This window comes from Rhinoderma darwinii, chromosome 1 (assembly GCF_050947455.1).
Source record: "Rhinoderma darwinii isolate aRhiDar2 chromosome 1, aRhiDar2.hap1, whole genome shotgun sequence".
Lineage (NCBI taxonomy): Eukaryota > Metazoa > Chordata > Amphibia > Anura > Rhinodermatidae > Rhinoderma > Rhinoderma darwinii.
The window spans coordinates 620,021,100-620,036,395 of record NC_134687.1 but is presented as its reverse complement, the minus strand read 5'-3'; the positions used below and the strand labels follow the sequence as shown (position 1 = coordinate 620,036,395).

The window sequence follows — 15,296 nt, the reverse complement described above, 5'->3', positions numbered from 1 at the left end:
TCATTGATTAGTTGATTAGTTGTACTTCTGTTTCTGTTATACATGGTGATGCTACTTTCAAAAGTTTTGCAACTTCTTAGAGATGAGTTCTTAGCAACTTTGTCATTGAGATATTACTCCAGAATGCTGTACATGTTGGGTGATCTGATGGGTGCAGTCCTAGATCTGGGACAATCACCAATTTCTATAGGGACTGCTGCATTCTGTATAACACCTAAACCCCATGATGGATTATACAAAGTATCATTGATCTAAATGGCCCAAGGGATCAACAAAGGATTGAGTTCATGTACTCAGAGGTAGGTGTAGCTGTCACACGGGGCCCTGCTGCCTGACGGGGGCCAAAGTCCCCTCTGACACATAGGACCACACCAGTCCTCATTCTAATCTGGGTGCATTATGGGTCCCCAAGGTGTGTTACTACTCTGCATCCCTATAGCTACACTCAGGGCCGGCCTTAGGATAGATGGCGCTCCATGCAAAATTATAAAAAAATGCCCCATAAAAACTATAATGCCCCCACAGTATAATGCCCCTTTAGTGCCCCCTATAAAGTATAATAATGATATTTAATAATAAAACCCCTTCAAGAACACAGTATTTTGTCCTCTAATTGTGCCCACACAGTATTATGCCCCCTGTAGTGCCTCCGCACAGTATTATGCCCCCTAAGGGTATGTGCACACACACTAATTACGTCCGTAATTGACGGACGTATTTCGGCCGCAAGTCCCGGACCGAACACAGTGCAGGGAGCCGGGCTCCTAGCATCATAGTTATATACGATGCTAGGAGTCCCTGCCTCTCTGCAGGACACCTGTCCCGTACTGTAATCATGTTTTCAGTACGGGACAGCAGTTCCACGGAGAGGCAGGGACTCCTAGCATCGTACATAAGTATGATGCTAGGAGCCCGGCTCCCTGCACTGTGTTCGGTCCGGTACTTGCGGCCGAAATACGTCCGTCAATTACGGACGTAAATAGTGTGTGTGCACATACCCTAAAAGCCACACACAGTTTATTGCCCCCTGTAGTGCCTCCGCACAGTATAATGCCCCCTCCCCTGGCTGCCATACCTTGTAAATAGTGCCCCTCTGTAGATTGTGCCATCCAGCCTCTTTGTAGACAGTGCCATACAGCCCCCCCACCTCCCCCTTGTAGACAGTGCCCCCCAAACAAAAATATTGTCCTCACCTAGGCCCCGTTGCCACGACAAATTGAGCTGCTCCACGACGGGATCTTTGCGTAGGCCGGCGTGATCCTGTAGCCTAGTACAGAGTTTCCTTATCTTTCTGGACTCGAGGCAGCACTGGAAAAATAACATTTCCTCAGGGCACCCGTACCAAAAATTGTTTAGAGAAAGACAGAAAACGGCTAAAAACAAGCACTACACTCGTAGGGTGTGTTCACACAGCGTTTTTTGTAAGGCAAAAAAAATCTGCCTCAAAATTCCTTCAGGAACTGACAGCGTTGTTTGACCAGGTTTTTTTGTGGTTTTTTTTAAGCCGTTGAAGCTAATGCAAAAGACGCAGGCAAAAAAAGCACCAAACGGGCGCCGCAGGTATTTTCTGCCTTCTATTCATTTCAATTGGAGGTCAGAGGTGGAAACCACTTGAAGACCATCAGCCCCCCACTCACAGTAATATGACCATTAGCCCCCTCACTCACAGTAATATGACCATCAGCCCCCCACTCACAGTAATATGACCATCAGCCCACCACACACAGTAATATGACCATCAGCCCCCCACTCACAGTAATATGACCATCAGCCCGCCACTCACAGTAATATGACCATTAGCCCCCTCACTCACAGTAATATGACCATTAGCCCCCTCACTCACAGTAAAATTACCGTCAGCCCCCCATTCACACTAATATGACCATCAGCCCCCCACTCACAGTAAAATGACCATCAGCCCACCACTCACAGTAATATGACCATCAGCTCTCCCACTCACAGTAAAATGACCATCAGCCCCCCACTCACAGTAAAATGACCATCAGCCCCCTCACTCACAGTAAAATAACTGTCAGCTCCCCATTCACAGTAAAATGACCATCAGCCCGCTACTCACAGTAAAATGACCATCAGCCCACCACTCACAGATTCCCCCTGTAGATAGTGCCACACAGTCCCCTTGTAGGTAGTTCCACAAAGCCCACTGTAGATAGTGCCACACAGCCCCTTGTAGGTAGTTCCACATAGCCCCCTGTAGGTAGCACCACACCGCCCCCTGTAGGTAGTGCTACACAGGCCCCTTGTAAGTAGTGCCACACAGCCCCCTTCCAGGTGGTGACACACAGGCACCTTGTAGGTAATGCCACACAGCCCTTTGTAGGTAGTGCCACACAGCCCCTTGTAGGTAGTGCCACACAGCCCCTTGTAGGTAGTGTCGCACAGCACCCTGTAGGTAGTGCCACTCCACACAGCCTCCTTGTAGGTAGTGCCATACAGCCCCCTGGTAGGTAGTGCCACACAGCCCTTTGTAGGTAGTGCCACTCCACACCTCACCCTGTAAGTAGTGCCACTCCACACAGCCCCCTTGTAGGTAGTCCCACACAGCCCCCTTGTAGGTAGTGCCTCACAGTCCCCTTGTAGGTAGTGCCACACAGCCCCTCGTAGGTAGTTCCACACAGCATCCTGTAGGTAGTGCCACTACACACAGTCCTCTTGTAGGTAGTTCCACACAGCCCCCTTGTAGGTAGTGCCACAAAATCCCCTTGTAGGTAGTGCCACACAGCCCCCTGTAGGTAGTGCCACACAGCACCCCATAGATAGTGCCACTCCACACAGCCCCCTTGTAGGTTGTGCCACACAGTTCCCTAGTGGGTAGTGCCACACAGCCCCCTTGTAGGTAGTGCCACACAGCCCCCTTGTAGGTAGTGCCACACAGTCCCCTTGTACGTAGTGCCACACAGCCACCTTGTTGGTAGTGCCACAAAGCTCTCTTGCAGATAGCAACCCCCCTCCTTCCTGTAGATAACGCCACTGTAGCTCCCTGACGTCAAAGGCTTCTCCTGGAGTGGAATCCCCGGTCACAGAGTCGGCAACGCTGTGGACGAGGATTCCGCTTTAGGAGTTGCCCCTGATGTCACTGTCCATATATGGTCAGAGACATCAAGCGCTCCATCCAGGAGCAGAATCCCCGGCCACACGGTGTCGCTACCGCTGTAGCAGCCGCAGCAGCTGCTAGCGGTGCCGCCGGCCATGGGGGGGACGGCCGGCACAGGCACCCTGATTCCCGGTGTCGCTGCTAGCAGCCGCTTTGGCTGCTGCAGCGGTAGCGACGCCACTGAATGAAGAAGCGCCCGGGCGGAAAGGCGGCTGCTGAGTCGCCGGGCCCGTGCGCATCTGAAACAAGCAGGGGAAGGGAAACATCGCAGCGCCCCCTTCCATCTGCTGGAGTGATGCGCCCTGTGCAATGGCACAAGTCGCACACCACTAAGGCCAGACCTGGCTACACTGCTGATCAGCTGATTGCTGTGGGTCTGGCTTCGGAAGCCCCATGAACAGCGCGATTGTATCCGATGCAGAGGAAGACTCTCAACGTATACCTCCGACGAAAGGCCCAAACGTATCCCACTCCCGGAGACTTGTCCAGGAAAACTCTCGAAGTCACTCTCCATATATGGACAGGTGCTCCCGGAGGTATACGTTTAATGTATACCTGTGACAGATGCCATACAATGGCATCCGACACCCATAGACTCCCATGTTAAAAAAATTATACTGTGTGGTATACGTTTTTTGTGGGATCCCTCTAGATTGGAATAGTGTTGACAAATCCTTGACAAATATTTTGCATTTTGAAAATGCCTTTTAATAATGTTTAACCAAGTCTATCAATTAATAACAGAGATCAGGCGCCATCACGAGGAATGGATCTAAGGTGAGCGTAAGTGTCTAAAAATTCAGAACAAAGCTTTTTCTGTGAAGCCGTCCCTGCTGTCACTACAGAGAAAACTGAGCGATATACATAATCCATACAGGATAAGCTCTCTTGGTGCCCAGGCAATCATTTTGCAATACACCCACCACAATCATATCAGATATATCCTTCTACAGCATTATTAGCCACTCAGACACAGTATCCAATTCGGCTGGATTTTTTTAAAATCTATAGATTGTGCCTCCCCCATGGCACGCTAGTCGACTGCCAACACTGCCTATCCCTCATCCCAGCGCTGGTTCCATAACTTTATTAATCACAAAGATTAATAAAGTTATGGAAGCAGGGCTGGGATGAGGGATAGGCAGCGTCGGCAGTTGCCTATGGTGGTGTGGGGAGGCATAATCTATAGATTTAAATAAATCCATTGCTCGGCATGTAGGCCTGTTGTTCTGGGGATGAGATTTCTTACATGTCTGATTAATGTGTCATAAGTTTACTTCTTGTATACTGGTAGGGATGCGGCAGGAAGACCGCAGCATGTTAAATACATATGGGTTTACCGCATATTTTCTATGTTGCTTTCTTAAATAAGCTATTCCAAAAATTGCTTATATAAAAAACAAATTGTGATCAGCTGTGATCTGTGAGGAAACCTGTTAGTAAGTGTTCAGTTTCCCTGCAGCGCCACCACAGGAGAAATGAGGCATTACTCAGTGCCCATTCATATCATTGTGTTGTCTGTGTAATACGGGACAGGACAGGTCCTCCAGAGAGAGAGGGAGAGAGAGATGCTCTTTATAACCGCTCTCCACTCTGACCAAGAGATTAGGATCCTGAACAGAGGATCCCCCTCTAATAAGTCACAATTTCGTGGTAGGTTATTTTTACAAAGGTTTTCAAACAAGACTCTTACTTTCTCCTGTATAAACTTGTACAAACTCTGAAACAGATAAAAAAGCACAGAGCGCATATAGTGGATCAGCCGATAGGGGGATGAGAAACAAAGCGGTGGTCAAGTGCACTAACCTGGTTTGGTTGTGCTAGGAGCACTACGTCCAGCGAGGTGTTTGTCTAAGTATGTCCAGTGGGATGTATATCCAGATGGGGCTGCAGCCTAGGTTCCGGTCTGGATCGGGATAGTCCAGATGTATATATCCAGGAGATAGCAGAGAGAAAAGATCCGGTTGTAAGCCCGGCGCTGCCAGCGGTGGAAGTCCTATTTCCGTTCCGGAAGACCGAAGAGACTTCAGGCAATTTATTTATTCAAAGGTTGCATATGAGAACATGGTGGAGTAGAAGGACAAGGAGAACTTGATGGAGTAGAGGACCGCGCTGTGCTTCTACTACTGCATCAAGTTCTCCTCGTCCCTCCTTGACTTCCCCCGCCGGCAGCGCCAGGGTTACAATCGGATCTTTTCTCTCCGCTATCCCCTGGATAATAGCCTATGTGGGGCAGATGCCACTGTATGACATTTATCACTGGCCTCCGTTAAACATATATGTAGGTAAGCTCTAGTGACGTCACTTCCCTTATATATAGACAGTTATCACTAGAGCTTACCCGCGATCTCAGTGCTAATCCCTCACTCCCCGAGCTGTGCCGCCATCCCCTCTCTTATACTGCTCATGGTTAGGGGTCTAAGAGGGAGAGAGGGCTGTATTAAAGAGGCTCTGTCACCAGATTTTCAAACCCCTATCTCCTATTGCAGCAGATCGTCGCTGCAATGTAGATTACAGTAACGTTTTTGTTTTTTTTTTAAAAACGAGCATTTTTGGCCAAGTTATGACCATTTTTATATTTATGCAAATGAGCCTTTCTTATGTACAACTGGGCGTTTTTAATCTTATTTCCAACTGGGCGTGTATTGTGTGTGTACATCTGGGTGTGTTTACTTGTTTTACTAGCTAAGCGTTGTGAATAGAAGTGTATGATGCTGACGAATCAGCATCATCCACTTCTCTTCGTTACCACCCAGCTTCTGGCAGTTCACAGACACACAGCGTGTCCTCGCTCGTCCGACGGGATGAAGTTCCTGTGGGAGGAAGTGAGTGACGTCACAGCGTGATCTCGCGAGGACACGCTGTGTGTCTGTGCACTGCCAGAAGCTGGGTGGTAACGAAGAGAAGTGGATGATGCTGATTTGTCAGCATCATACACTTCTATTCACAACGCCCAGCTAGTAAAACAAGTAAAAACGCCCAGATGTTACACACACAAAAAAACAACGTTACTGTAATCTACATTCAGCGCCGATCTGCTGCAATACGAGATAGGGGTTTGAAAATCTGGTGACAGAGCCTCTTTAAGCCAGTACCTCCGCCTCTCCAGTACCAGTACTTCCGCCCCTGTAGGTTTTTATTTGAGGCACATACGACTTTCTGATCACTTTTTATTCCTTTTGTTTGCGAAGCCAGGTGACCAAAAAACTGCACCTCTATATATAATATTTTCCCCTACTGCATTTACTCGGTGGGTTAAATAATGTGATGTATTACCCGTTTGGTGACGGCAATACCATTTATGTTTACTGTTTTATTGCTAACATAATTTTTTTGTTAAAAATTGAAAAAAGGTTGTTTTTTTTGAACACTTAATTATTTTTTTTAAATGTTATTAAACATTTTTTACCTTTTTTTTTTTTTTTAGTCCCTTTAAGTAACTTTACCAGGCGATCTATGGATTGCTCATGCAATACCCTGCAATATATATGTAATGCAGTATATTGCCTCTATCTGTGCTCTACTATTAAGCCCTGCCTCTGGCAAGGCTTAAAATTAGAGCATTGATGGCAGACCTGGAGGCCTTCAATAGGCCTCCGGCTGTCATGTAATCGATCGGTAGGTGATCGGGGCACAGAGGAAGCCCCCTACCTCTGTCAAACTGCTCAAATGCTGCAGTTGCTATTGACGATGGCATCTTAGGGGTTAAACAATCCCAGCCGTTGCAGGCGGGGGTCAGCTGTATGAAACAGCTGGCACCCGCTGTCCCATATCAGGGCAGTGCACATCCATCGTAGATTTACATTAAGGGATAAAATATAAAATTTCTCAGCCAAATTTTTTTCATTTGGAATCATAAAATTGCTCCTGTGGGTAAATATAGCTTTTATATACTTGTTATGGCGCCCCCTGCTGTTCCTTTGATTCCCTTTCGGAACGTCACAGAATGCAACCACTGCTGAAGTAGAAGCCTCTTCTAGCGTGCTGATTCTTATTGGTTGATCTACACAATAGCAAAGGTCACTCCACCGACCGTATACAAGAAGATTCAGGCGGTGGTACTGAGCATGTGTGACCACTGGGACTGGACAAATTCGGTGGACGGTCTGAAAGAGAATCAAATGAAAAAGTGTTATGTTTGGCATGATCTAACAGGAAAAGGTAAGATTTAGCTCACAGAGGATTGTCTAGGCATGATACAAGTGTAACAAACATTAATCTGAGTGATGTAGTAGGTCGTACAGGTTTTCAGCCCCTAGATTTTACGGAAAATGTTCCCATTCACTGACAGCAAACATAGATCTTGAAAATGGTGCAGAATTGAATTTCAACTTTATTTAGAATGTTGCAGAACTTTATTTAACTGCGACCTTTGAAAGTTTGGCTGAGTAGTTGATAAAGTTGTTATCATCAGTAGACTCACTGTTTAACTGTGTTCTATTATCTCTCGTGTGTGCAGTGGTAGTGAAATCACAGTAGATCGTAATCTTCACTGGTCTGGAAACTGATGGCAATCATTACACAGAAGCACATGACTAGCAGGCTTTATATACACTGTCTGGCCAGAAGTATTCCAGAGAACACGCTGCTCCACAGTACAGTGACGACGTGCTTTACACCACTCCAGCTGCCGGTTGGCATTGTGCATCAGGATCTTAGGCTTTTGTGCAGCGACCATGGAAACCCATTTCATAAAGCTCTGCACGCACAGATCTGGTGCTGATGTCACTTCTAGAAGCAGTGTGGATCTCTGTAGTGAGTCATACAACAGAGGTTAAGCAATTTTTTTTTAAGCGCCATGCACTTCGATACTTGGTGTCCCGCTCTGTAAGTTTGCGTGGTCTACTCCTTTGTGGCTAGCTGATGTTATTCCTGGATGCGACCATTTCACAATAATATCACTTACAGGTGACTGGTGCAGATCTAGTATATAATCATAGCACGTACAGGTGACTAGGGCAGAACAGCAGATAATAATAGCACTTAGATGTGACCAGGGAAGATACGGTAGATAATAATAACACAGGTGACCGGCGCAGATCTGGTAGATAATAATAACACAGGAGACCGGAGCAGATCTGGTAGATAATAATAGCACTTACAGGTGAACAGGGCAGATCTAGCAGATAATAATAATAACACTTACAGGTGACCAGGGCAGATCTAGCAGATAATAATAATAATAACACTTACAGGTGACTGGGGCAGATATAGCAGATAATAATAGCACTTATAGGTGACCGGGCAGATCTAGCAGATAATAATAATAGCACTTACAGGTGACCGGGGCAGATCTAGCAGATAATAATAGCACTTACATGTGACCGGGGAGATCTAGCAGATGATAAAAATAACACTTACTGGTGACTGGGAAGATCTATCAGATAATAATAACACTTACAGGTGACCGGGGCAGATATAGCAGGTAATAATAACAATTTCACAAAGAGACTTGTGAGAAAGATGGGATTCAATGACAGTGCCACTGGTAAAGTCACTGATCTCTTCAGTACGACTCATCCTAATAGTAATGTTTGTCTATGGAGATTACATGGCTGTGTGCTTGATTTTGTGCCCCTATATGCAATGGGTGTAGCTGAAACACCTGAACTCAATAATTAAGAGTGGTGTCCACCTATTTCTGGCAATATAATGTAGATAAAGTATAATAATACTCTGACCATCCTGTACCTCTCAAGCAGTAGAGTGGACTGTATTACAGCACTGGGTAGTAGCTAGTCTTTTCTTCGCCCTGGGCAAACATTCAGTTTGCTTCCCTAGACCTGTATTTAGTACTCTGGCCAGAGCAGAGAAGCCTCTTTGCACCTCCCCTTGGCACATGTCTTGCCAGCTCCCCCTCCCTTAGTTGGGGTTTTAAATTCAAATCAAACCAGGGGAACCTTTGCATGGATTTTGCATGTTCTCCCTTTCCTTTGTGAAGATCACATGTTGTGGTTGATGTATGGCCGCAGTGGGGTCAAAAAGTATGCGGTTCGGCTACGTGGTTTTTGCAGATAAAAACATATTAAAAACCTGTGAAAACCACATGGCAAAAACAAATGGTATTTTGAAATAAATCTTAGCCGTACATCAACCTGTAATGGCAGGAAGGAGGTGAAGGGAAAGTGAGCCCTAATCTACCCACCGCCCTGTCCCTGCCTACTTGCAACGACCCGCCCTAGGCGACGAGGTACAACTGGGCGGCGGTCCCTACGCTGGCTAAGTGCACAGGAAGACAAACAGGGAACACGCAAGGGAAGGGGCAGTAGCCACGGAACGCCACGAGGAAACGGGGCGGCGAACGAACAGTCAGGACCAGGACGAAGTGAGTACACCCGAGCAGGCACGGAGACAGAAGCAAGCCAGGGCAAGCAAGCAGGTCAAGCAGAACTGCAGCAAGGCAGAAGCACGGCAGAAGCAGGCTGGAGCAAGCAGCAGTGGGGCCAGGAATCCAAAAGAATTACAAGCACTGAGGGAGAGCACAGGGCAGGTAATAAAGGGCAGGGGGCGGAGCTAACTCCGAGAGACCAGGCCGCGATAGGCTCTCCCACTCCTGAGCCTGCCACCCTGGTTGGTGGGAGATGGTGTCAGTCGAGCAGGTCTGGCCTCAGGTGTGGATTGATTAATCCCAGGAGTATAGCTAGATGAAGTACCTGGCAGATCCCTAACAGTACTCCCCCTTTTATGAGGGGCCACCGGACCCTTACTAAGGGGACCCGGTTTAGTGGGGAAGAGGAGGTGGAACCTCCTGATCAATACCCCAGCGTGAACATCACGGGCAGGTACCCAAGTCCTCTCCTCCGGCCCGTATCCTCTCCAATGGACCAGGTACTGGAGGGAGCCCTGGACCATCCTACTGTCCATAATCTTGGCCACCTCGAATTCCACCCCCTCAGGGGTGAGAACGGGAACAGGAGGTATCCTCGAGGGGGACCAGGACGGGGAGCAGCGTTTAAGGAGGGAGGCATGGAAGACGTCATGTATGCGAAAGGATGGGGGGAGCTCCAGACGGAAGGATACAGGGTTGAGGACTTCAATGATCTTATAAGGTCCAATAAATCGGGGAGCAAACTTCCTGGACGGGACCTTAAGGCGCAAGTTCCTGGACGACAACCAGACCAAATCCCCGACGACAAACCGGGGGTTAGCAGAACGTCTACTATCCGCCTGAATCTTTTGTGCGCTCTGGGACGCCTCTAGGTTCTTCTGAACCTGGGCCCAGACAGTGCACAGTTCCCGATGAACCTCCTCTACCTCAGGATTATTGGAACAACCAGGGGAGACGGAGGAGAACCTTGGGTTAAACCCGAAATTACAGAAAAACGGGGAGACCCCTGACGAGTTACTGACCCGGTTATTCAGGGAAAATTCAGCAAGGGGAAGGAATGAGACCCAATCGAATTGACAGTCAGAGATGAAACACCTTAAATATTGTTCCAGGGATTGGTTGGTCCTTTCCGTTTGGCCATTAGTTTCGGGATGGAAGGCGGAGGAGAAGGACAGATCAATCTCCAACTTTTTACAAAAAGCTCTCCAAAATAAGGAAACAAATTGTACCCCTCTGTCAGAAACGATATTGACTGGGGCCCCATGGAGACGCAGGATGTGTTTCACAAACAAAGAAGCTAACGTCTTGGCGTTAGGTAGCTTCTTAAGGGGCACAAAGTGGCACATCTTGCTGAAGCGGTCGACTACCACCCACACCACCGACTTGCCCTGAGATGGAGGCAAATCGGTGATAAAATCCATGGAGATATGGGTCCAAGGTCTCTGGGGAATGGGCAAGGAACGTAGTAGGCCCGCAGGTCGGGACCTAGGGGTTTTGGACCTAGCGCAAACCTCACAAGCGGCGACGTAAGCCCTAACATCTTTAGGCAACCCAGGCCACCAATAGTTTCTGGTAATGAGGTGTTTGGTGCCCAAGATGCCAGGATGACCAGATAGAGCGGAGTCATGGTTTTCCCTGAGTACCCTCAGCCGGTATTGCAGGGGAACAAACAGTTGGTCCCCAGGGACGTTCCCGGGAGCTGCACCCTGATCAGCCGCGATATCAGAAGCTAAATCAGAATCCGTGGCAGAGACGATTATACCAGGGGGTAAAATACAAGCGGGATCCTTCTCGGAAGGAGGATTGGCCATGAAACTACGTGACAGAGCGTCAGCCTTAATATTCTTGGACCCAGCCCTATAGGTAACCAAGAAATTAAATCTGGTAAAGAATAGTGCCCACCGAGCTTGTCTAGGATTAAGCCTCTGGGCCGATTCTAGGAAAACCAGATTCTTGTGATCCGTAAGGACCGTTACCTGGTGTCTGGCCCCCTCCAGGAAGTGCCGCCACTCCTCAAAAGCCCATTTAATGGCTAGAAGTTCGCGGTTACCAATATCATAGTTACTCTCCGTGGGCGAAAACTTCCTAGAGAAGTAAGCACAGGGGCGGAGATGGGTGAGGGAGCTGGTACCCTGGGACAAGACGGCCCCCACTCCCACCTCGGAAGCGTCAACCTCCACAATAAATGGCTCCTCTTGGTTGGGCTGAATCAGCACGGGGGCCGAGATAAAGCACTTCTTGAGAGTCTCAAAGGCCTGGACGGCCTCAGGGGGCCAATGGAGGACATCGGCACCCTTGCGGGTAAGGTCCGTAAGAGGCTTAGCGACGACCGAGAAGTTGGCAATAAATCTCCTGTAATAGTTGGCGAACCCTAAAAAACACTGTAACGCCTTAAGGGAGGCAGGTTGGACCCATTCCGCCACAGCTTGAACCTTGGCAGGGTCCATGCGGAATTCATGAGGAGTGAGGATTTGCCCTAAAAATGGTATCTCCTGTACCCCAAAGACACATTTTTCAGTTTAGCAAACAGATTATTCTCCCGAAGGACCTGGAGCACCTTCCTGACATGCTCCACGTGGGAGGACCAGTCCTTGGAAAACACCAGTATGTCATCAAGGTACACAACAAGAAAATTACCCAGGTACTCTCTCAGGATTTCATTAATAAAATTCTGGAAGACAGCAGAGGCATTACACAACCCAAAGGGCATGACCAGGTATTCGAAATGACCCTCGGGTGTGTTGAACGCAGTTTTCCACTCATCCCCCTCTTTGATGCGGATAAGGTTATATGCCCCCCGTAGATCGAACTTAGAAAACCATTGGGCTCCCTGAACCTGATTAAAAAGATCCGGAATCAAAGGAAGTGGGTACTGGTTCCTTACGGTGACCTTATTCAGGTTACGATAATCAATGCACGGCCTAAGACCACCATCCTTCTTCCCCACGAAGAAGAAGCCAGCACCTACAGGAGAAGTCGAGGGGCGAATGAAACCCTTGGCCAGGCATTCTTGGATATACACCCTCATCGCTTCACGTTCAGGACATGAAAGATTAAATATCCTACCCTTAGGAAGCTTGGCACCAGGCACCAAATCGATAGCGCAATCGTAATCTCTATGGGGGGGCAACACCTCGGAGGCCTCCTTAGAAAACACATCGGCGAAGTCCTGAACAAACTCAGGAAGCGTGTTTACCTCCTCCCGGGGAGAAATAGAGTTAACAGAAAGACATGACATAAGACATTCATTACCCCATTTGGTGAGATGCCCAGTATTCCAATCAAATGTGGGATTATGCAACTGCAACCAGGGAAGGCCTAAAACCAGATCAGACGATAATCCCTGCATCAATAGTACAGAGCACTGCTCCAAATGCATGGAGCCAACCAGGAGTTCAAAAACAGGAGTATGCTGAGTAAAATAACCATTAGCAAGGGGGGTTGAGTCGATTCCTACTACAGGGATGGGATAAGGTAAATCAATACAAGGCATCTTTAGAGACATAGCAAATTCCACAGACATGATGTTAGCAGATGAGCCAGAATCCACGAAAGCACTGCCCGTGGCAGACCGGCCAGCAAACGAGACCTGAAAGGGAAGCAAAATTTTATTGCGTTTCACATTAACGGGAAATACCTGTGCGCCCAAGTGACCTCCCCAATGATCACTTAGGCGCGGAAGTTTTCCGGCTTCTTATTCTTGCGCCTGGGACAGGTGTTCAGTAGATGCTTGTCGTCCCCACAGTAGAAGCAGAGACCATTCATTCTGCGAAACTCTCTACGTTGTCGAGGGGACATGGAGGCCCCGAGTTGCATAGGTACCTCCGAGTCCTCCGTGGAGGGGCGAGGAGACGGGACCTCGGGGGGAATCGCAGAAAAGTCAGAGGGGAGCACACTGAAGCGTTCTAGCTGACGTTCCCTGAGACGTCGGTCAAGTCGTACTGCTAGGGCCATAACCTGGTCAAGGGAGTCAGGCGAGGGGTAGCTAACCAGCAGATCCTTCAGGGCGTCAGATAATCCTAACCTAAACTGGCACCTTAGGGCCGGATCGTTCCACTGAGAAGCTACGCACCACTTCCTAAAATCAGAACAGTATTCCTCAACCGGTCTCCTACCCTGACGTAAGGTCACCAGCTGACTCTCGGCTAAAGCAGTCCTGTCAGTCTCGTCGTAAATGAGTCCGAGGGCAGAGAAAAAACGATCAACAGAGGAAAGTTCAGGGGCGTCAGGAGCCAAGGAGAAGGCCCACTCTTGGGGCCCTTCCTGGAGTCGGGATATGATGATACCCACCCGCTGGTTCTCGGAACCTGAGGAGTGGGGCTTTAGGCGGAAATACAGTCTGCAACTCTCCCGGAAGGAGAGAAACGTCTTACGGTCCCCTGAAAACCGGTCAGGTAACTTGAGGTCGGGTTCTAGAGGTGAGGTGAGGGGTACTACTAAAGCAGCGTCACCCTGATTGACCCTTTGGGCCAGGGCCTGGACCTGTAGGGAGAGGCCCTGCATCTGCTGGGTCAGGGTCTCAAGGGGGTCCATGATAGCGTCAGCGTAGGAGAAATGGTAGACTAGGTAAGGGCTTGTAATTATGTAATGGCAGGAAGGAGGTGAAGGGAAAGTGAGCCCTAATCTACCCACCGCCCTGTCCCTGCCTACTTGCAACGACCCGCCCTAGGCGACGAGGTACAACTGGGCGGCGGTCCCTACGCTGGCTAAGTGCACAGGAAGACAAACAGGGAACACGCAAGGGAAGGGGCAGTAGCCACGGAACGCCACGAGGAAACGGGACGGCGAACGAACAGTCAGGACCAGGACGAAGTGAGTACACCCGAGCAGGCACGGAGACAGAAGCAAGCCAGGGCAAGCAAGCAGGTCAAGCAGAACTGCAGCAAGGCAGAAGCACGGCAGAAGCAGGCTGGAGCAAGCAGCAGTGGGGCCAGGAATCCAAAAGAATTACAAGCACTGAGGGAGAGCACAGGGCAGGTAATAAAGGGCAGGGGGCGGAGCTAACTCCGAGAGACCAGGCCGCGATAGGCTCTCCCACTCCTGAGCCTGCCACCCTGGTTGGTGGGAGATGGTGTCAGTCGAGCAGGTCTGGCCTCAGGTGTGGATTGATTAATCCCAGGAGTATAGCTAGATGAAGTACCTGGCAGATCCCTAACACAACCACTGAAGAACATCTGAATACAATTTGTGACACATTAAAAGGGAATGTATCATCAGAATAGGATATATTATCAGGTTGGTTTGTTTTTTTTATTTTCACACTGAAGTTTACATTTTTTTTATGTGACTAACAAACATTTTTTTTTATTTTTAAATATTGCAGTTTTCACATTGTCCACTAAATCAGATAGAATCGGCTGACATTTCCTACTTTCTGTAGCTCACTTGTCAGCTTTGCTCTATAGACTGGGATATGATGTGCAGAGTCATCTTATTATCATTAGAGGGTGGTTGCATTAATAACAGCTCTATTGTACTGCTGGAGGCCTAAATAATGCAGGATAATAACACTGTATATGCAGCTCCCCATCACACCCTGGTCTTTGGGGTAGGGGCCGTAGTCTATCACATTTCTCTGTCAATTAACTTCTTTTCATTGCAGCTGCCATAAAGCACACACACCCTGCTGCAATGTCTGTACAGACAATACAGAAAAGAAGTGTGTCTCCAATATGGCCGCCCCTAGAGGCATTACATCCTTTATATGACATTACTAGCTTGCAATTTACACCTATACCCTGGAAGTAAAGTTATAATGTAACTCCGAAGTTATATCACTGGGGTCGCTGTTCTGTTAATCTGGTGAGGCCCAAGGGTCAACAGGTAAGGCCTCCTGGACAAAGTGAACTATTG

General features: G+C 48.4%; 1 protein-coding gene across 6 annotated transcripts in view; it reads left to right on the top strand.

Moving 5' to 3' along the window:
• The window catches only part of CAPSL (calcyphosine like), an 87,194-nt gene that overhangs the window by 60,180 nt on the left and 11,718 nt on the right, over nt 1-15,296 (top strand). The window lies entirely within an intron of this gene.